This window comes from Aythya ferina (assembly GCF_964211825.1).
Source record: "Aythya ferina genome assembly, chromosome: 5".
NCBI lineage: Eukaryota > Metazoa > Chordata > Aves > Anseriformes > Anatidae > Aythya > Aythya ferina.
The window spans coordinates 8,032,713-8,054,246 of NC_140301.1; the positions used below are offsets into that span (position 1 = coordinate 8,032,713).

General features: G+C 35.9%; 1 protein-coding gene across 1 annotated transcript in view; it reads left to right on the plus strand.

Moving 5' to 3' along the window:
• The window catches only part of DCDC1 (doublecortin domain containing 1), a 247,801-nt gene that overhangs the window by 153,164 nt on the left and 73,103 nt on the right, over positions 1-21,534 (plus strand). The window contains exons 14-15 of the mRNA XM_084521002.1: positions 12,144-12,245; positions 17,982-18,108. The gene's annotated coding sequence lies outside the window, so the exon portion shown is untranslated. The remainder of the gene's footprint in view (positions 1-12,143; positions 12,246-17,981; positions 18,109-21,534) is intronic.

Consider the following 21,534-nt stretch of genomic DNA (forward strand, 5'->3'; position numbering starts at 1 on the left):
AGATTCTTCTGGCCCTTGTACCTGTTTTCCCCACAAATAAAAGGGAAAAGATTTTCTCTGTAAACTACACATGAAATTGACCATTGATTTCTTTGTAGCAAGGCTTTATCATCAGTTTGAGAGAGTTCATGTATATTTTTATCTGCATACACAATGCCTGGAGTCAATCATTTATGAGGAGGCATGTGCTGTCCTTAAATAAGATCTTAATGCACAGTTTTGCTCTTCAGCCTATCGAGTACATTTTTAAATTTTATTTTACTGTCATGAATACCTGTGCTGACCCGCTTCTGTTGTGTTATAGCTTGTCACAGCAAAACTTAAGGCCCCATAGGCAGTCCAGACAGAATTAAGATGACTTCGTATCCTTAATTCACTGACTACAGCATCTGTTTCCTAAGAAGTCCCCAATCAGTTGTTTAGGCACTCAGATTCTTAAATTTAGTGTTTCTAATTTTAAAAGTATGATGGGTTTCTTCTGAAAGTGCCTGAGGCTTTTTAACTTCTGAGTAGAATGCTCCTTGATGTGCAACATCCTCTTCTCTTGGAGTCATGAGATAGCTACAGCAATGTCCTCCTACTACCATGATGATATGCAATAATGACAATTTCTAGGGAGTCCTCCAGAAATATCTAGGTCATACTCCAAAAATCTATACCATATATTTTTCTGCCTGTTTACAGGTTGGTTCTTTAGTTGTTTTCATAAAGTAATTACGCTTTCTTAAGGTACCTGCCATTTCTTCCACTGCTTTCTTAGGAATTTTGCAGTAAACATTGTTTCATCAAATAATTAAGTAAACAAAATATAAGGCTACTTTTGGAAAATCTACAGAACTTACTATAAACAGGTTCTTAAAAGTTTCTCTTATGCCTTTCAGCCCATTTGGGTGAACAATGTAGAGAAAAGATCAGGAAGGTGGAGGAATGTTACTGTCCAAAAAAAACCTTTAGAGTTGGTGGGTAGAATTCTGTGCAGGCGTGAAACAGATACAGTGGTGTTAGTGGGTACAATTTTTCAAGTATTTTAAAATCAGTTAAGTATCTGGGCTTCCATCTATGTTCATCCTGTAAATGGGAAACTCCTCCCAATTCTACCCTATTTTTATTAGCAAAAGCAAGTTGTAAAGCCATTATTTTTTTAGAACTTTTCACTTTGTTTTTCAATGAGACAGCCGGATGCTTTTTGAAGTATAGGATTCCATCTCTGAGTTTTTCCTTTAAATTCCCAATAGGATAAACATGCATCCTTTGTGCTATATTTGTATACCTAAAATAGTTTTTGAAAAATATAATTTAAAATTTATTTACAGGCTTTATTTTTGTCTGTTGCAAATGAGAACAGGAAAGGCTGCATGCAGAGAGGACTCGGCGATCCATCGTGGATATCTCGTTTCTGATTTTGTAGTTTAGAGAATCAAATTTGGCATAAAGGATGAAGTCCATGGATCTAATAAGTCAACCTTAATGCATTGCCCCTAGTAATCTATTATGCTCCTTTTATTTCTAAAAAGTTGTAAGTTGATAAGGACCATACTGGGCAAACAGGAAACTTGCCAGACTGAGTTGTCCCTACAACACTGCTATTTTCTTTAGGTAGATAGCACTCTGGATTCAGGTGAGCTCCAGTACTGACAGATGGCTACCAGGCAAGGTCCAGTTCTTGTGGAAGCTCTGATCTGAACTTGTTTGTTTGCTGTCAAAGGGAGGAATAATCAGATGGAAAGACTTCTCTTCCTGCTTTTCTTAAAGAGCAGAGCTATCATTAATAAGCTGTTTAAATTTGGTGTTTGGTAAAGGACACTTGGATGGTTTTCCTGCGAAGTATATATTGTCTCTGGTCAACTTCTAAAAAAAAAAAATTCCTGACGTTGTAGAGACGCTCTAATAAATGCAGAGGAAATCTGACTTGCCTGTGTACAACTACCAATGCTTCTGAAAACAACTCATCCTATGTCTAAGAAGGGATAAACTATTAACTTCTATTCCAAGGACCAGAATGAAAAAGCAGAAAAGGAGCTAATGTTTGAGGCAGATTTTTCATCGTACTTTGTCTGGAGTAACCTCAGAGTAACCAAGTCACCGGGCTATAACAGTAATTTTCTTTTGTAATTTCTTTGTAATTTTCACTTCTGTTGTAATTTTCATCCTTCTGTGAACGTTGGCTTCCTGGCTAGTCACATTAATCAAGAACTCATGATGTTCAGATGCTCATGATATAATGATTTCACAGAGACCAGGCAGCTCATTTGATTATAGAAAGAGCTTGTTATTATTTGAGTAAGTCATCCAACCATTCATTTAATTTGAAAGGTCCAAAGCTTAAGTGCTCTCAAGCTCAGGGTCTGCCTGGATTAATTCAGCCATATACCTAGTATGAGGTACCAGGCTTCTGGAATCATCAAGATTTTGGTTAATATCCTTAAGTGTAATTTTTCTTGGTCCTTTTCTCCTAATACAAATCTGTTAGGTTTCTGTTCTTCAGTCCCTTTCGTTAAGGACATCTCGCCCCCTGCATTTCAGATCTCTTGTTGATTTCCCTGGTGGAGATCCAAAGGGTTTGCCCAATAGAGGAAATAGGGAAATACCTTAGCAGAGTATATTGCTGTTGCAAACTATGTTTTTTCTGCTCTTCAGGTTCTTTTAAAGAGAAGTGGGCTTGTAGGTCTTTCATAACCTCAGGCAGGACACTCAAATCTACACATGATGTGCATGACTGCCCATAAAGTCTAAGTGCTTTTAAATTGATCACAAACTGTATGACACTACTGTTACTGTATCAGTGAGCAGAGATTAAGAAGTTGACTAAAGCATCTATAGTATGGTAAACCTGAATATAGTAAACAGAGCTATTCTAACCACTTCCGAGGACAAATTATTACTGCTGACATAGAATTTGATTTTCTGTCAAATATTTTAGTTTAGAACAGGAAAACAATCCAGCAAAAATTAATTTGCATGGTATGGAGGCTAATAAACCACATTTCTTTTAGAGCTACATACTTGTTGGGCTTCTACTGTTAATGCAGGTCTAATAACAGTAATTCCTAGAAATATCTATCCGACTATTGTAAAAATGATTTAAATAATTACAGCATTGTTTCAGCATGGAAGGTACCATATTCTAAGCCACAGAAATTTAATTATGAGTAGAGCTAATATCTACACAGAAATCAGTTAGCGCTGTGTGGTAGGGGATGATGAAAAATTGACAGATTCGAACAAGAAGATACTCAAATATATTTGCCATATTCCCCACTAGTAGTTTTCTAGCATAATCTCAAGTGAGTTGTGTTGCAATAGTCCTTTTAGTAATGGTAAAGATAGAGATCAATGCTGCAAACTGACAGTATTATACAAAACGACTTATGTCTTTCCTAAAAAAACATTGAATGGATGATGGAAAAGTAAAGGAAATCTGGAGTCCAAAATAATTCTGACATGGGGCAAACATGCTGTCTGTAATACTTGGTAGTTTTTTACTTGCTTATCCTGTTTATAATCCTTTCTCTTTCATGGGCAGTAATTATCAGTGTGTTTATCCCGTTCTGCTAACAGGAAGATTTAGAAATGAATGCCTCATTCACCTTCAGTGTTTTAATTATACTGCAGGGTAAGCAAGCATGCTTCACGCTCTCCATTTAATTTTTTCAGGTTGGAAAATACTGGCCTTCTGCAAAAGAAAGTGGTATTTGTAATTCTAGTCAGTAAAGCCCCGAAACTTCCCTACGGGTTTTCACGGGCCATTGGGAGCAAATGCCCAGTTTGCAGGTCAAAATCCACAGCACTGCTAGAACCTATGTACATAAAATCTGATGTGCTCCATTGAACACTGTATTTCTCCTGTCTTGTTTTGACATTTACTCACAGTGAAACAGCCAAATCAATCTAGATCAATTCAATCCTTTCTGGGTGGAAATCAAGAAACCTATTCAAATCTTTGCAGAGATTTGCAACACTCAAATGCATGTAACTTCCTTTAACTTGGAGAGATCCCGGATGCTGTAAAGACAGGGTAAAAATTCTGTTTAAAAGCTACCAGCCATATTCTCTACTAGTATTCAGCTGGCGTATCTCTGAGCAAAGTTTGTTTTACACTGGAAACAATATTGGTAATTACAGAAACATCTCATCTCTTTGCAAACTTTCCTTTTTAGGGTGATGCAACTTCCCCCTAAAGCTTCCACATAACTGTGTGATGTTTCTTCGTGTTGCAGTGTTTTTTCATGACACTGACACTTCACATCTTTGAAGTGTTCAGGAAATGAAAAATAATTGGAACATGTGGAACAATCTTTTGCTTACCCCATAGATAAACTGTAGAGGTTTCTTGATAACTCCAAAGAGAAAAACAGCTTATAAGAACTTGCTAACCATTGTGCATTGAGCTGTCACCTTCAATGTACCTTTGAAATACTGGCTGTTTCTTAAAGGGGAAGATGGGAAACAGAAAGTGTATAGTTTCATTCGCGTAGACTTTGTCAGAAAGTGCGGCTGTGATATGATTTCTGTCAGAAACAATCTGCTTGAAATTTTTCTGTCTTTACTTTTGAACGCGAAGTTGCTTGTCTGTATTCTAACCCTAGGTGATGGGATCTGCTGCCTTGTCAGATAACATTTGAGTTCACTCACTACCTGCTTGTTGACTAGCGCACAGTCTCACTGTGGTGGCAGGGAAAGCCTTAAGGCTACTCAGCATCTGTCTCTTCTTGTAATTAGTTGCAGCCTTGTGTACAGAGCAAAACAGAGATTTTTTTATTTTTTTTCTGTGAAAGAGTAATGTGCACAGACAGGAGTTTTTAAACCACAAAAGAGTTTGCTAGTGTTTGTCGTTCTTCTTTTTCAAGATGAAATGGCTTTATATGTACCAAAACAAAGTGTTGACATCCTGACACCTGACATCCTTTTTTTTTTTTTTTTTTTTTTTTTCCTCCAAATTGTGCCAGGGAAGTGGATTTTGGGAAAGAAAACCCTAAGTCTAAATCTGGATAACATTTATATTGTTGCACAAGACAGCCTATGTTTGTGGAAGCTCACTGATAATTATGCTGCTTTTACTCCTGCTCAAGTGATTTTGTTGCTCCATGTAAACGTAAGACTTGCTAACAGTGTGAGGATTTGCAGATTTTAAGCAAACACCATGCACTCTTCACTGAATGCAACTCAGAGAGGCCTTCTGGAAGCAAACTTTAAGAAAAAAAATAATTCTAAGTGTGACAGCAGGAGACACCAGATTTTTAGAAGGGTTTTATCTCTTGCTGCAGTTTTGCATGTCTTACAGTATTATATTTTCATTTCTCATGTAAAATACCAGGAAAAAAAAGTGCATTGTTTTACTACCAAAAATATATAGTAATTCAAAATTGATAAAAATGGATGAGAAATATCTTGATAGTGCATTTAAGTCATCGTGCTTCTGGACACAAACTACCACTCCTAAAGATGGAAGCAAGCTTTCTGGAAAGGCAAATTATTCTGTAATTACTTGTAGCTTAGTTTCTTCTTTTAAATATCAGAATTTTAAAGACTTTATCCTCATCATTATGAATAATATGTAACACCAAATCATATTTCTTCTATATTACACCCTTTCTTTGTCAGGTTAATCCAACATGAAACATTCTTTGGGTACTTTCTCCTTCTGTTCTTATTTGAATGGACGCAATACCACTAGGTTTGCAACAGAAAATAATAATTGTGTTCTCTAGATTAAAATACGTCACACAAATATATATTTTTTTCCTCACGGCTGAGCTAGGTTTTTTATCTAGAATTTTGAGGTGACTTCAGCTAGTTTTTGATGTACAACAGCAAAGACAAGTACATTAGATCTCTAGATGGCATTATGTAAACATCAAGCTAAAGAATTTTAATTATGTAAAAATAATAAAATGAAGAAGATGGATGTTCTTTCAAAATAGTAGGTGACATTTGCTAAGTGCTTTCAAAAGCACCTAGGAGCCAAGGCCCATCTCAGGTTGATGGGAGAGTTTTAATCTTATTGATTTATTGCTGTGTTCTCAATTGTTGTACTAGCAGCAGACTGGTTAGATAAATATGGCTTTACGATTAGACAAATAGGATTTCAAATAACTGGTTGTGATTCCTTGCCTTTCCTATAGAGCTAAGCAGGTGGGATATTTATGTTGGGTGTTCTGGAAAAAAAAAGTGTTTGAAAAGTGTTTGAACAATGTGTGGAACACTCCAGGTTATTGAATCAGTGACATGTTTTTCCTTGTTTTGACTATTAAAAGGTGAAGCCAAATTTAAAAAAAAAAAATATCGTGGCAATGACGATGTTCTTTTCTTCTAATTCAGCTCCGTTAATTATATGAAATAGATTTGGTGGTCTTAATAGAGCTTGCAGTAGACAAGTTGAAGAAACAGAGCTCTTGGCTTCATCCCAAGAACAGTGCTGGCTGATGTGCAATCACTCACTTCTGAGAGGAAAAGTGTCATTTGTTCATCCATTTTACCTCCCAGTTCAATGCTTGTATTTCCCTTCCATTTTATTTTTCTATGGCTCTATCCTGTGAAGCACACAAATGCTTCCTGGGACTTTCCTACACAGACTTATTAAATTTCATTACCAGGGCATCTTTCCTGTATTTGTACCAAATTTTGACGTTGCTTATTTCAAGCTGCTGTTCCTCATCATACCTCATATATAGTTTTAGAAGATTCTTTGTGGTAGTTACGGTCCTAAAAATTGACCCCTGTTGTCAAATCTGCCTAAGTCTCTGAGGAAGACTGCATAGATAGAAGAAATCTGTTCTAATGGCTGCTGATCTAAAGGGTTGCATAGACAAATTGGGTGTTATACATAAAACGGTACAGGGTGGCTACTTCTGAACTGGAGAAACTTGGAGAAAGCACTTAAATTTCTTCATTTCTTCATTGTAGGCCTCATTTAAATGAATGATGAGGGCTATTTTAATATTTTAGGCTTCTTAGTTTTAAGTTGAAATCATGGTCTCTTTCAGTAAAAAGACTTCTTAAAAACTTTTAATGAAGATCTCATTCTTTGTTCAAGAAGTCAGTAACTGTAATGAGAATGTTATTGATACTATAAGTAGTGCACTGGGCAACTCGTTTATGAAAACTTTAAATTTTATATGAACGTAGTGGTCTGTCAAGACAATCGAAGCTGAATTGGCCTTTCATATGTGAAATTTAGAACTTTTTGGATGCATTAAATTAACTATGATCTTAAGCATCTCTTGAATCAGTGCAAACAGAAGCCACACCACTTGATACAGGCTTTGTATTGGACAAATTGTGATGATGTTCTGTGTTCTACTGTCTGATAACTAACTGTAGATACTAGGTTATTTCCTCCTCTTGGTAATTTATCAAGGGAATACAGATTTCCAGGGGAGATTCAGCTCTGATGCCAGAGTTGATCAGCATGTATTTTGAAGGTTGCAGAAACAGCATATGGTTACCGAAATACAGTATGTGAATGTATCAACTTGTGTATGAATGATTTTATAACAACCAGGCACCTCCCGCTTCTGTAATTACCAGGGTCCTTTGCACAGAAAGCAGTGACAGTGACTAATAGGCACAAGCAGATTTGCGGTGCTGGAGCTGGAGTGTGGACTCAAAAATGTGTTTAGTTTAGAAGCTATAAAAAGCACGCTTATTTCTATGGATCTTACTCTTAAAGTAACTTTTCTAGGTTTTGAAGCTCCGAAGCTAGGCCACAGTGGGTTCAGGAGTTCATCATGAACTTTGGTGTGATTTAATTTCAGTTAGCAAAAAGTAGGTAAAAGAAAAGTAAAAAGAGGACAGAGCCTAAAAATCAAGATGGATCTAACACCAAGGAAAGCAGATGAATACAGGGAGATAATTAAAAAAAAAAAAAAAAAAAAAAAAACTATAGGAAAAGAAATCCATATATAATCTTGTAATCCTGCAATGGTCTCTGTCCAGGTCCTGACAGCCTAGCTCTCCAAATAGAAAAAGATAACATATCAAAACTAAATTGTGTTTAGTTTGCTCTGTAATAGTTAAATTATTTTTCCTTTTTTCTTTTTAACATGTCATTCTTTAGAGTTTATCATACCTATGTTTTATAGTATGTATTTTCTGGGCAAAATGATTTTGTAATTACATAGAAGGAAATATGTAGAAAATGATAAATGCTTGACATTTTTTCTGAGTATCACTCCATTTTTAAATATAGCCACAGAGCTCTTTGCCATATATTACCATCTATTGTGTCCCTCATTTCAAAGAAAATCTGTCATATTATGAATATTAATTTGATCTTGCTGATAGATTTTGACAGTAATATTTAGCTTTCAATAGAACTTTTCACCTGACAATTGCAAAGGACTTTACAAATCAAGATAGTACTTTCTTCTTACAGGTGGGAAAACTGAAGCACAGCTATATTAAGTGATATGTCAAGGGCTAGAAAGAAACAATCTGTATTTCTTAACTTAGAGTCTAGCACTGTCTACAGATACCTGCATAGAGGAGCCCACATTTAAATTAGAATTTGTCTTCATAATATATAAAATTGTTTTATTTTACATTTATTCTTCCAAGGCTATTTTAATCATAATATGGAATCAAAGAGTATACACTTCATCAGTTCAATCTCTAAGATGTTTAAGGGACTGAAGTTATCACTTTTATGAGGAAAGTGCTAGGACCATTCAGCCTGGAGAAGAGACAAAGGGAGATCTTATCTCTGTCTATAAATACCTTAAGGGAGAGTGCAAAGCAGACACATCCAGGCTCTTTTCAGTACTGCCCAGTGAATTTAGTAGTGTCTACACTGGTATCCTTACACACAAGATGCAGAGTGTAAGCTAAGTAAGGAGCTTTGTTTTCAAAGAGGAATAGATCTTCGTTGTATCTATTTAAATTGACACTGCATGAATAATAACCATGACTGCAGATAGGAATCTAGTGTCGTTCTGAATATGCTGATGGTATCCTATGGGTTTCTGGCTGCAGCTCCAGGGTGACATTGGATCTCTCCTAGATCGTTACATCTTGCACAGGTGTCTTGGCAGAAATTACCTATGCTTATGCCCCCAAGTTACACCCTGTTATTCCTGACCATATTATCCTAACAACAGTATGTCAATTTATATCTACTGCTGCAGAATCTTTGTGCATGTCATTACTGAAAAATCTAGACTATCTGAAGCAAACTTTGAACTCCTTTCTGCTTTCAGTAGGCTACAACCTAACAGAGAGGGATTAGTTGAATGTTCTAGAAATGAATACTGGTAGTTGTTTTTTTTTAATAACCCACAAAATATGGTTTCTTAGATGGTATGTAACAAAGCGGATGAGACCTGGAGGAGTCTACTGATGAGACCTGGAGGAGTCTACTGAGTCTGTATGAATTAATTTTGCGTGCAGATCCTTTATTACTTGCCAGTCTTAGAAAACACTTATTTTTCTGGATTGGCATTCACAACATATTTGAGAAGTGTCTCCCTCATGGAAACAAACAAAGCTGCCATGCAGTCTGACTCCTTGCCCAGCATTCTTATCATTAAGATTTCTCATTTATGACACCAAAACCAGCTGAGATTTCCTATATTAGGAGAATGAATCTTCGAGTTTGGTTTCACTGATAGATGTTTGGATCCTCTTTGACTCCTATTAGGTGGAAGGGTAATATTTGAGATCCTTAGGACTTTCGACACCTGGGTCAGATTTTGCAGTACTGACGAATACCTGGTAACCACTGAGTGCACTGCAGGGAACTGTAGCCCAGATATGGACTGCATGGCAGTCCACTCTGGGCTCTGTAACATGGGGCGTTTTTGTTCTGGAGACGAGAGGGAGAAGGAACAAATGTGTGCTGGTTACAGTTGAATCTGAAATGTGATTTTCTGGCAGTTGAGAAAGACATCATCAAGATTATATGCAGAACTGAACTGAGCTGATTCTGCTTTTCAAAGTTAAGGCAAAAAAAAAAAAAAAGCCAACATGAAAACATAGCCAAGTCATACAGAATGTTGCACGGTACAAAAGTACTCTGACGAGATTGTTCTGGCAACAAAAGCCATTCCTCATTATTTTCTCCTCGTTATTTTGTCTGAGTCCCTGCTAATGTCCACATATGCAAAGTCTGTCGAATATGAATAACTCCATCAGTGTAAATTTAAGATTCCAAGTAACAACAACATCAGGAAAAAAGGAGCAGAAGAGTAATAGATTAGCCAAATACTTATCTCAGTAAAATACATGAAAATGTATTTTAGTGCATATTCATAACCTCATTGCCCAATTATTCTTGTTTTTCTCCAATAAGCATGTTTACAATAGATCCAAACCCTTTCCATAGTGTAATACCCATATTTTTCCAAGCATAAAACCTTGGTTCCTGCATCCACTCCAAGTAAAAGATGTTTTAAGGACATACAGGTTTGATCCTCCACTTCTGGGTCACTATGCTTATACCCAGAAAGAAAAGTCTGGTGTTGTTTTCCATGCAGCATTTCCCTCTGAGTATTGTGTTTTTTTAATGCATGCGGGCCCAGTGCCAAAAGCTGGAGCCTCAGCAGCAAAAATGGAACAACTTGCCCTGTGACTTATGGAAGGAGGGACATGGCATGTGACACTATTGCTCTAATCATCTCCTTTTTCTTCATCTTTTTTTTTTTTTTGTTTAATGACTTTTGTTCATAGCTCTGCTTTTATGCACTATTAGAATATTCTTGTATTTCTCAGAGCTTGGTCCCTGTGCTTGGAGCCCAGCTGTCCCATCGGGCCCATTGTGCAGCCGCGGGGTGCCAGTGTACTACTGGGAGGGACAGACCAGCTCTGCATTGCCTTGAAACTGCAGCTGAACCAGTAGAAATCCCCTCAGCTGACAGCCCCGTTAATGCCAACAATATGCCTTAACATGTCTGTTAACAATTCTTCATCCAGACCGTGGCATGCCAAAACGGGGACCTTGTAATCCATATCTATGTGTATAGCAAATCCATTTATATATTTATATATCTGTATCTATATATGAGCCTGTTTATATACATCACTCTTTTAGTTTCAATTAAAGGATACCTGAGGATTTTTCTAGGCTGGAATATACTGATGATATTTTTGCTTCCTGTTGTTCACGTTGTAACTGGGAGTATAGGCATTCACGTTATATAAATGTCTGTTTTCATTTGTTACAGTGCTGTTTTACATTCCCGTGGTAAGTGAAGTACCAGCAAGTGATCTCTTAGAGGTGACATATGTATTCATTGTGTTTCCTAATGCTTCCACTCCTTGCCTTAAAATGTGTGCAGTGTGATCACATGGTATTAAACAACAGATATTTTGCATCTTAGGATGTATGCCAGTGGCTGGTAAAATAATCTGTTTATGCCTCTCTTATATCCCATAAGCTTATTGTGATAAGTGTTTGGAATGAAACACCAGGATATCACTTTTAACATTTTCAGTTGATTTAGAATCCTCTTTGTAAGCTGCTACATAATACTTTTTTATTTATTACTGATTATAATAGCAGAACTGTTCCAGTAGGATATCATGACTATAGTTTATAAGAAATTATATGGGCATCAGTGGCACAGAGTAACATACAGAAACCTGTCATATAGGGAAGGGGGACTTGATAGATCTACTATTGTATTTATACTAATGCAGTCATACAAGATATTTCCTGTAGAAGATGTTAAGTTTGTAGAAAGACAGTGAATGGTAAATATTTTAAGCTTTGTTCCACTTTATAGCAATCTACGTTGTTCAACGGATGCTTCTAATATTTTAGACAGATCTTGAAAATAATAACAGCACTGTATTTGTCTTTGTAACTTGGTCTTTTTCATCATCTTGATTTTTTTTTTTTTTTTCTGCATAAGGTCTTTTCTAAAGGGAAGAAAGTCTTTTGTTTTAAATAATTCACTACCTTACTGTCTTCATTCATATGCCTTAGTTTTCACGTGTCCTTTTCTGAATAGTAAATTTATTTAGTCAACATATTTGACTAAATTTATTTAGTCAACATATTGGATTTGATCAAACTTGCCACAGTATAGTCCTTCTCAAAACTCCTGACTACAGGAGATAGAGGAATTAATACAAACATTAAAAATGATGTGTCACATGCTGCTCTTATCTGAGGTATTTAAAAGTATCAGTTGTGTTCTTGTCTGCAGGCTGCACGGGCCCCAAAAACCTGTGGCTGGAGACTGAGAACTGCACCAGAACTCTCACTGGCTTTAACACAGTGACAATTCCCCCAGTGCGTCTGCTGCACGGTAAGTGATATGGGGCTGCAGTATTTTGGGGAGGGTCTGAACATAAAATTGCTCATCTGCATGCGTGCAAGCATATTCTGTGTTGCATGTGAAATAATGTTCATTCAGCTGTACAGTTTAATGAAAGGTAACTCATTAAAAGTGGGGGTTAATCAAATTTATCAAAAAAAAAAAAAGCTTTCATGTACGCAATATATAAGGGGACATATTTTGCTCTGAAGTCACAAGAGCATCTGGTACGTGAGACTCTTTTTTCAAATACTAACTTATAAAGACCATATTTTCTCCAACACACATCTCACTTATTCCTCTGAGATTAGTTCCAGGGATAGTGATTTGTGCAAAGACTTATAAGATGAGTCTCTGAAGATGACGTATTATAATTTTTGGAACATGGTTCTGAAAAGAAACTGCCTTTTCAAAATTCAGCTTCTTGAGATGAGAAGGTTTTTCATGAGAATGCATTCTGACACCTGTATACGAATTTCACGTGCAAATTAGAGAGCCAAGAGTTCATATTTCTGAGCAATACTTATTTTACAGCTACAAAAATTATACTCATGGCTGATAATATTGTCTTCAACTGTAATGCCTTGAAGAGTTTTGCTGGTTTCCAACAGGAAGAGAAGTACTTTGTTTTAAAGTTGATAAAAAGATTAGTTATTCCTACTTACTCTCAATATCAGTAATTATAAAATGTCCATCCATGTAATTTGCACATCAAAATTACTTTTAAAAGGCTGTTTTTTAGCTAACTCTTAAATTTACAAATTCATGGTAGGCAAATACAGACATGTGTAGATATCTACAATAAAGCAAGATGTATTAATTTATAAACAGAACTCATATATTTACTTGTGAGTTATTGCCTTTTTCTAATTTACATTATATGACGGCTTATATAAGGCCTGTTCCACTACAGTATGCTACTTTCTGATTTCTTGAATTCTATCTAAAAATGGAAATAAAATATTCACTGTAAGTGTGCTAACCAGTACGATATTTTTCATCACTAAGCAATGCCTTTTTATTTGCAAGTACGCTTGTTTGTATTCTGAAACTGGAAAAATCCCCTTATGTAGCTTTCCCATGCCAAATGTTTACAAGGGCAAAAGGAATATAAAACAAAGGCAATTTTTAGGATTTTGTTAAGATTCATGTTTATCACAGTGTGGACAAAAATGCAAAAAAGCATTTTCTTATCTATTCCTGTTACATTAGAAAAGTTCATGCCCTGCTCTTAGCATTTTCCAACACAGCTGTAGAGTAGTTTAAAGCCTATTTTTTAAATAAGTGATGCTCAATTTGTCTTTGATGATCCGCATGATTCAGGTGAGATGGGAGCACGGTCGGGCCCTTATTTGCATAAAAATTAATCACAGAAAAATGTAAATTGATAAAATTTTGCCTGGCTTTTCCCCCCTATTCAAGAACCCATGGATGGCTCCCAGAAGCAATCATCTCAGTATGGTGCCGCATTGGATGCTATACAAATGATCACATTTGTGTTGAATACTCACTCATTTAAATGTCAGCACTGATGGGGCGGTACATCAGTAGAAAAAATGAAAAATAAATACACAGCAGCTGAAGACCATCAAATCTGTGGGCACTCTTTAGAGATATATGATCTAATGTGAAAAAATTGTAGATTAATTATCCTTTTTCAAAAAGGTAATTGTTTTAGTATCACAGCAGAAAAAAAAATCTGCAATTTATTTGGAATCAAACAAAAACCAGTGATGTTAAATACGTCATTACATCATTGTGTTTATTAGAAGGCTACAATTAATTCCTGAGGCTCCTCTGGTCTCCAGAACTGCATAAAATGAAACAAAAGAGCATTGCTATTAATTTTCAAGCATCCTAATCCTGCAAATAACTCGCCCAACAAAAATAAAGTAGTAACAATTTGAAAGTAAAAACTTTGTAGTTTTATTTGCAATGTATTTTTTTATTTTCCTAAATTATATACTTGCATGACATTGCTGTGGTATTGTGGCATCTCGCCATCCTTTATGAATTTGTCATCCTTTCAAAGGAAAAATAATTTTTCCCATTTCATCTGTGTAACTGCAGCATAGGTATTGTGCAGAAATTGCAAAAGCTTCCAAGAGTAAGCAACACAGAATCCAACCGCTTCTCTAATTTTTTATTAGAGTGTTTAATTTGTGTCTGCTTCCTTATGGTGTAAATTTCATATGGGGAGTAAATAAATCGGGTACTCTGTCTATTGCTCCGAAATGGTGTTTCTGGCTGAGCTAAATCCAGCATAGACAGAGGAAATGGTAGTTTACACTTTTTTTCTTTTTCACCTTCTGGCTTTAAGAAGCAATCTCTAGAAAATTATAGCAACACAAGGACTTCTGTAATTTATAATCATCTGTAATAGGTCAGCCACAGTGCATTAGATTAGTGCATTAGATCTTCAGGGGTTGGAATGCAGTGTTTCAGCAATGCAGCATGAGTCTGAACAGAAAGCAGAAATTTAAAAAGCCGTTCATTATGCCTGCACTGTATAGCTTTGAATATTAAGTAGTTTTCACTATAAAAAAATAAACATTTTGGGTATTCTTATGCTTTTTTCTTTTCTTTTTTTTTTTTTTTGTTGTTGGTGGTGGTTTTTGTTTTGTTTTTTACTTAGAGGGACATGGCAGTACTTGGATATGTGAATTATCAGGGAAGCACCCCCACTTTAATACACGTGCCTTACCTTCCATATTGATTGTGCCAGTAGATTGATGTATCTAATGCACATTTAAAAAAAAAAAAAAAAAGCACCTTTTCATTTTACAGAACTATTCTGAGTTTTTGCAACTATACTAAATGCAGCGCAGTAATTTTACTTAGAACAATATCTCTTATGTTTTTTGTTTTGTTGTTGAAATCCATGGTTCAAATCCTGACTGTACCAAAATTAGTGGGAGTTTTGCCAGTGGTTTCACTTGCCAGGGGTTTCACTTCAACAAGAATTCCACTAAAGGTATACATTTATTTTCCTGAAATGTACGGTAGTTGTAGTTTTCTCTGTGAATATAATTATATTTTTACGTTGTAAATGATACTGTGTGGGAACAGAATATATGGCTGATGATCTGAATATTATCTGATAGCATACATGAGAATGCTGATGTGCCCCTGTTGGCGGGGGTTGTAGAGATTGTATGGATGGGAATTTAACCCCATACTGGAGGGTTGGGGATTTTTTGAGATTGTTACCCTTTACAGTGTTCGTGTGTATAGGTGTCAGCATTGGTACCTTTGCTGTGTCCTTATTCTTTGTATTTCAGCTGAGCTCTTTGACTGCTTCTGTTGCTACTGACCTAGTAGGCATGCAGACACTTCTTACACTCCCCTTTGTAATAATGCATCTTCCTTTTATCTCATGCCTAGAAAACGGCTCATGTTTTTGTCCTTTACTATATTCCTGCTACATTCAACTCTTAAATATCCATTGCCGTCAACAAGTGGCTACATACGTAATCTGGAAATAATCTGCCAGAAAAAGCAGGTTTAGATTATATACAGCACGAAGGACTCAGTGTGTAGTGAGGAAACTGTGACCAGGAGCAGGAACATGACTGACATGTGGTCAGCGTATACATAGTGCATATAGCATATGCACCACACAGTTGACTTGATAGTATCTGCACCCCAGATATCTGCTCATGATTCTGCATAGTGGCTTTTTTTCTGGACTCTGTCAGTTCTCTATTACAAAAAGTGATTAGACTTTCCAGAGCACCAGCAGTTCCTACTTATTTCTATGCTACTCATTAGAGAGTCTTTCAAAATCTGACTACTCTTCAGTATGGAATTCAGAGTGTAACTTCAAACACCAAGGTTTGAAAACTCCAGTCTGTATTAAAAAAAAAAAAAAAAAAAAAGACAAAAAGGCAAAGAAGGGGAAGTTCTCTACTTAACAACTCCTTCTATAAAACTTCTCCACCCCCAGAAAAGTAGAACTAGATTCAAGTTAGTAGTAATAAGTAGTCCATTTATGTGAAATATGGAATATATGAATGAGTCATTGAGAAAATGGAACTAAGAGAGAAAGCTAGATTTTTCATTCATTTGCCAAGACTAAAACATTTATAAGCTGGTGGTAAAATACTCTGGAAGGACAACCTGGAGGTTTCTCCAGTAACCGTCACAAACTAGAAACACAAATCCTTCATGCTGTGAAAGTTACCCAAAGATGTCCTCATTGATCTGTTTCATATGATCAGTTACACTTAGGCTTTTATTTTCAGGTTGGATATCAGTATTTGTAATGCTTTAAGGACTATGAACTTATTAAAACATGTAAGAACCTTTGATAATAGCTAGAAAAAAATGCAATCCTATGGATACTTAGACTGAGTCAGATGGAAGCAAAAATAGTAATCACAGAAGTTTCTTTCTTCCAGTATTAAATTATTTTATAGATCATTTTGGTGAATGTTTACCAGGCTGGTCAATGTACATTAAGTCACCTCAGCTGCTGACTTTCTGACCCTCAAACAGCCTGCTCAATTCTCTTTTTTTCCCTCACACTAGGCAAAAGTCTGTAGGACAGCTACAGGGACGACAGCATCATGTTCTTCTAGAATGGATTTCTTCATTGCTTGAAAAGCAACCCTGTATTTGAAAAGGCTTTGCTGCCTTTTTTTTTTCTTCTTTTTTTCTTTTTTTTTTTTTTTCTTTTTTTCTTTTAAGCACGGATGGGTTGTCTGAAGGGTGGATGCAAAAAAAGACAAAGCCAGAGTCCTTTCGGTGGTGCCCAGTGTCAGGACAAGAGGCAAGGGGCACAAATTGGCACACAGGAGTTTCCATCTGACCATCAGGAGGTACTTCCCTGCTGTGTGGGTGGCAGAGCACTGGCACGGGTTGCCCAGGGAGGCTGTGGGGTCTTCCCTCCCTGAAGGTCTTCAAAAGCTGCCTGGACGAGATCCTGGGCAACCTGTTCTGGGTGTCCCTGCTTGAGCAAGGGTGTGGACTAGATGGCCTCCAGAGGTCCCTTCCAACCCCTAACCAGTGTGTGATTCATTGAACAGATGTCACGAACAGCTTGTATCAGCACAGTAACAACCAATACTTCTCTTCCTTTTCTCTTTGGAAGAGGCAATAGTGCAAAGAAACCTAAAGGAATCAACCCAAGCTACATAAACTCCAGCTGCTTACTGACCAGGATCAAACCCCAGCAGCCTGCAGGGAAATTTGCCAAAATTTTCCAATGGTTCTGCTAACTTACACGGATGTTTCCAAGAGGATCCTTTTGGATGCAGACTCCCAATATACTTTCATAGACTATATAAACTAATAGACTACAATCAGCTACAGCTAAGCTCAGACAAATTCAAAACTTGGAAATTTGGTTGCCATTGGGAAATTAGCCCACGCTCCCATTTAGTGTGGTAAAAACATGTTAACTCAAAACAACTTCATTGCTAGGAGATCCCATCTTTTAGACAATAAGGAGATAGTACACCAGAGTAAGAACTCGATCTGCATTTGTTTTAGCAGCTTAAATAAAACAGCTTGTTTTTGCCTGATTTTTAACTTGTACTATTTTAATAATTTGGAAATTCACATGTCAGATTTGCAGGCCATATTGTGTAGTCACTTGCTGCTAGATACGTTGGCTCACACTGATGCAATAAACCTTCTTAAATCGATAGGCTGAATATCTGCAAAGTGATCTTCTGGCAGTTGTTTAGCTGCATGCCCTTATCTTTGTTGGCTTTTGTCTTCTAGTGCATCCTAACTAGTTCAAAACTAGTTCGTACGAAGTTAAAGATGGGCATGGAGCATATGATATTGATCATTGGTCACGACTGACATGTGAAAACTCTCCAGCTGCTAACTAGGAGACCGTTCTGCGGTAAGGACAATTAAATATGCTATGATAGGCTCAATAAATCAAGTTAATGTGGGGAAAGTAAACTACTGTGTATGGATTTTTCTGTTGTTTATTTTTATTTCCAGGAATTTCAAAAGTATCATTGATTTCACAAAGGCTGCGGTTTTTAATCAAGTATGTATTTTCTAGTTACTAAAAAAAAAAAAAAAAAAAAAAAAAAAAGAAACTTAAGAACATGGGTAAGGATGTTTCTTATGGCTCCAGAAAAAACACAGTCAGAGTTACCATTAGTAAATACATTTCACGCATATTAGGCCTGGAAAGAAAGCTCTGGTACTTTGTTTATAGTTTGCCTGGAGTTTTGTGATTTACATATGCATACACGTGTGAAAGAGATTCAGGGAGACCTGCTACCTACTCAAAGCATGAATAATTTCATTTTACTTTCTTTGTTATAGCTACTAAAAAAAAAAAAAAAAAGTAACCTTGCAATCTGTAATGAAGTGAATGGAAAAGTGAAATCATGCTAACTGGCAGAAGCTGTGGTACAGCAGCTGGAAAAATGTATGTTAGCAAGCATTGTGTGAATCACTGTCTCCACCTAGTGCTGCTAGAAGAAATTACACCTCTACACCCTCTGGTGGGTGACATTACAGACGGGATTCTACAATGATAAAACTTTTTGTACGTATCTAGTCATAACAGTTGCAGTCATTAATGCCATTATAGTTTTAAATATGTCAGCTTTCATAAAAGGCAATTATAAGGGCTTATAAGCTGTCTATAAAGATTCACTATACATTGAAATTTGGCAGCATAATAGCGTTTTCTGCAAAGACCTTTTGGCATATTCTACACATATTCATTAACAGTAAGGCAGAGAGTTTGTCAGAAGCTTCACAGAACGATTCATATGCTACTGAGGGTCTGTTTCAAGAGCCTCTTCCTAGTGCCAGTAGGAACGGAGGAAAAATCAAGATAAGATCAATTCTCAGCTACCAAAGTATGTAAATTAGTGACTCACTGATACATTATAGACAATGTTCTGAGTCAGGAGAAATAGGTGGTAGTGTACAACTTAGTTCAAGGAGTTAACACTCATACAATTATACCACAACAGCTTACTAACTGAAATAATCTCTACTGTAATTTTTACAAAATCTTTTACTTCGATACCAGGTTAAAAACTAGTTGGGAATTCAATGTTGCCTACATTACCTCCTCCGCATTACTGAGAAACTTTCAAATATAACAGAAAATTCATGTGCAATAGAATTTGTTCCTATGAATGAAACATCTGCAACACAGAGCTTCAGCTTTATTCTTAATTTAAGAGAGATTATTTTGCCACCTTGCCAAAACCAATACTATGAAGACAGTAACTTCAATCTGCAACATATGTTAGATTTTCACATGCTTGTAAGGTGTTCTTACTACAAGTTTCACACTTGGCTCCCTACGCTGAACCTAGCGCCTGTCCCAGGAATAAGCTTGTCTCTTTTTAAAGAATTATAGACGCACGTAACTGTCACTGATGAACTTGTGTGAAGTTCTGTGCATTGATTTGAGCAACCTCGTCTAGTGGAAGGTTTCCCTGCCCAGGACAGAGGTGTTGGAATTAGATGATCTTTAAGGTCCGTCCCAACCCAAACCATTCTATGATTCTACAATACTTACCCTAACAGATTCTATTATTTGACATTAGAGGGGACTGGGAGACAGTATAAAATGTTATGGCATTCTAAAAGGCTCAAAATCATAGAATTTTTTGGGGTAGAGTGTAAAAAAAAAAAAAAAAAAAAAAAAAATCCTCTCTCTGTAGTGTGAAGGTAATAATGAGGAAAATCCATCACAACTGTAACTTCTATCTAACCCACTTTTATTTTTCTAGATAATTTTAAACACGTTTTTTTCTGATCATGAACTGTAACTAATTTATCTAATCTTGCTCAAATTAGATAGTGTCACATCTCGCAAATTTAGTAGAACAGTTTGTAAACTCATGTATTAACAATTTAAATCAAGATCAACATTATAAATCTTTGTGCTGTGAGTTATGATAGGTTACATAAGACAAGATAAGAATAGTAACAAACTTTTTTTGCCACTTAAATCAGATTTTGAGCATTGTTTGGATGTGTTTTCACTGGTTATTATACAAAATATATGTATTAAATGAAAAGGTTTTGTTGTTACGTTAACCAGACATGAGTCAGAGACAAAGAATTTGGGACAAGTGTTTTACTGAGTCTGAGCTCTGCATGGTCGGTATGTGTAATATAAGGCTCTGAGTGCTATTTTAGGTACTTTCCTGCATCTTTGACATAAAGACAAGTTGAACAGTAAAAACAGTTGGCTATCAAGATGAACATAAATTTAAAATTAACATAATAGCTTTTAATAATCCAAATAATTTAAAAGATTTGTTTAAATCTCTGAGTTTCACTGTATTGTCATGTGGACCTTTAGGTTTCACCAAAGCATCAGCAGTAGTGCTGTCAGGTAATGATACATAAATTAGTCTTCATTTTTTCTTGGTGATCTAAATAATGATAATTTTCAACCGTATTAAATCTGTACTTGATAAGATCAACTTTACTCAATAAAATAATTTATTGGAAAGTTGAACCAAAAGTACTTAAGTGTTGTCTGTCAGACTATGTAGTTTTGGTATCTGAGACTTCAGTGAATTTGGAACACATTTATTTTGTTCATCAGAAAAACTTCAAATGTTTGTCTCCTCCATGTGTGTTTGAATTTATCTTTTAATTTTAATTTTTAACTTTTAATTCAAATATTAGAATAGTAAAAGTAAGTCTGAGGAATGTGAGAGAACAGATATTTATATATTCATGTAAGCAATAAAAATAATTTATTTTAAAACAAAACAAAAAAATCTTCCTTGTGAAAATGTGTAGTACTTTTAAACGAAAGAAATACCACCAAAAAAGCTAAACTGTTTTTGGTTTTGTTTTAGTTCTGTTTTGTTTGTCTTGCAGTAGTAAAAAATAAAATAAAATATAATAATAATAATAATTGTTTACATAAGTTTCAAATGCCAGTTACGTAAAAATCTGCATAAAATAGCCAGATAGGTTTCTAATAATAGCACTTTCCACCAGGGATGTTGTACAGTTACCTCTGATTGTAAAGTTAGGAAGGCAAGCATTCTGCAGGACAGCATAACCCAAATCCTGAAAAGACTTAGTTATGCTTGATTTCAGCAAGCCAATGGAACTTTTAATGGTGGCAATATTAAAATGCATTTGCTGTGTTTGCAGAAGGAAGGTCTTAATAAAACACTAAATCCAGTGGAAGACTTTTTTTGAAACCTCATTTTTATCATGCTTGTTCATTTCATGTTTTTTTATGTTCTTCAAAGGTTGTGAGAAGCTAGAAACATTTTCCTTTGCCGGTCTGTTTTCTATATCAGATTTCATTGCTGCA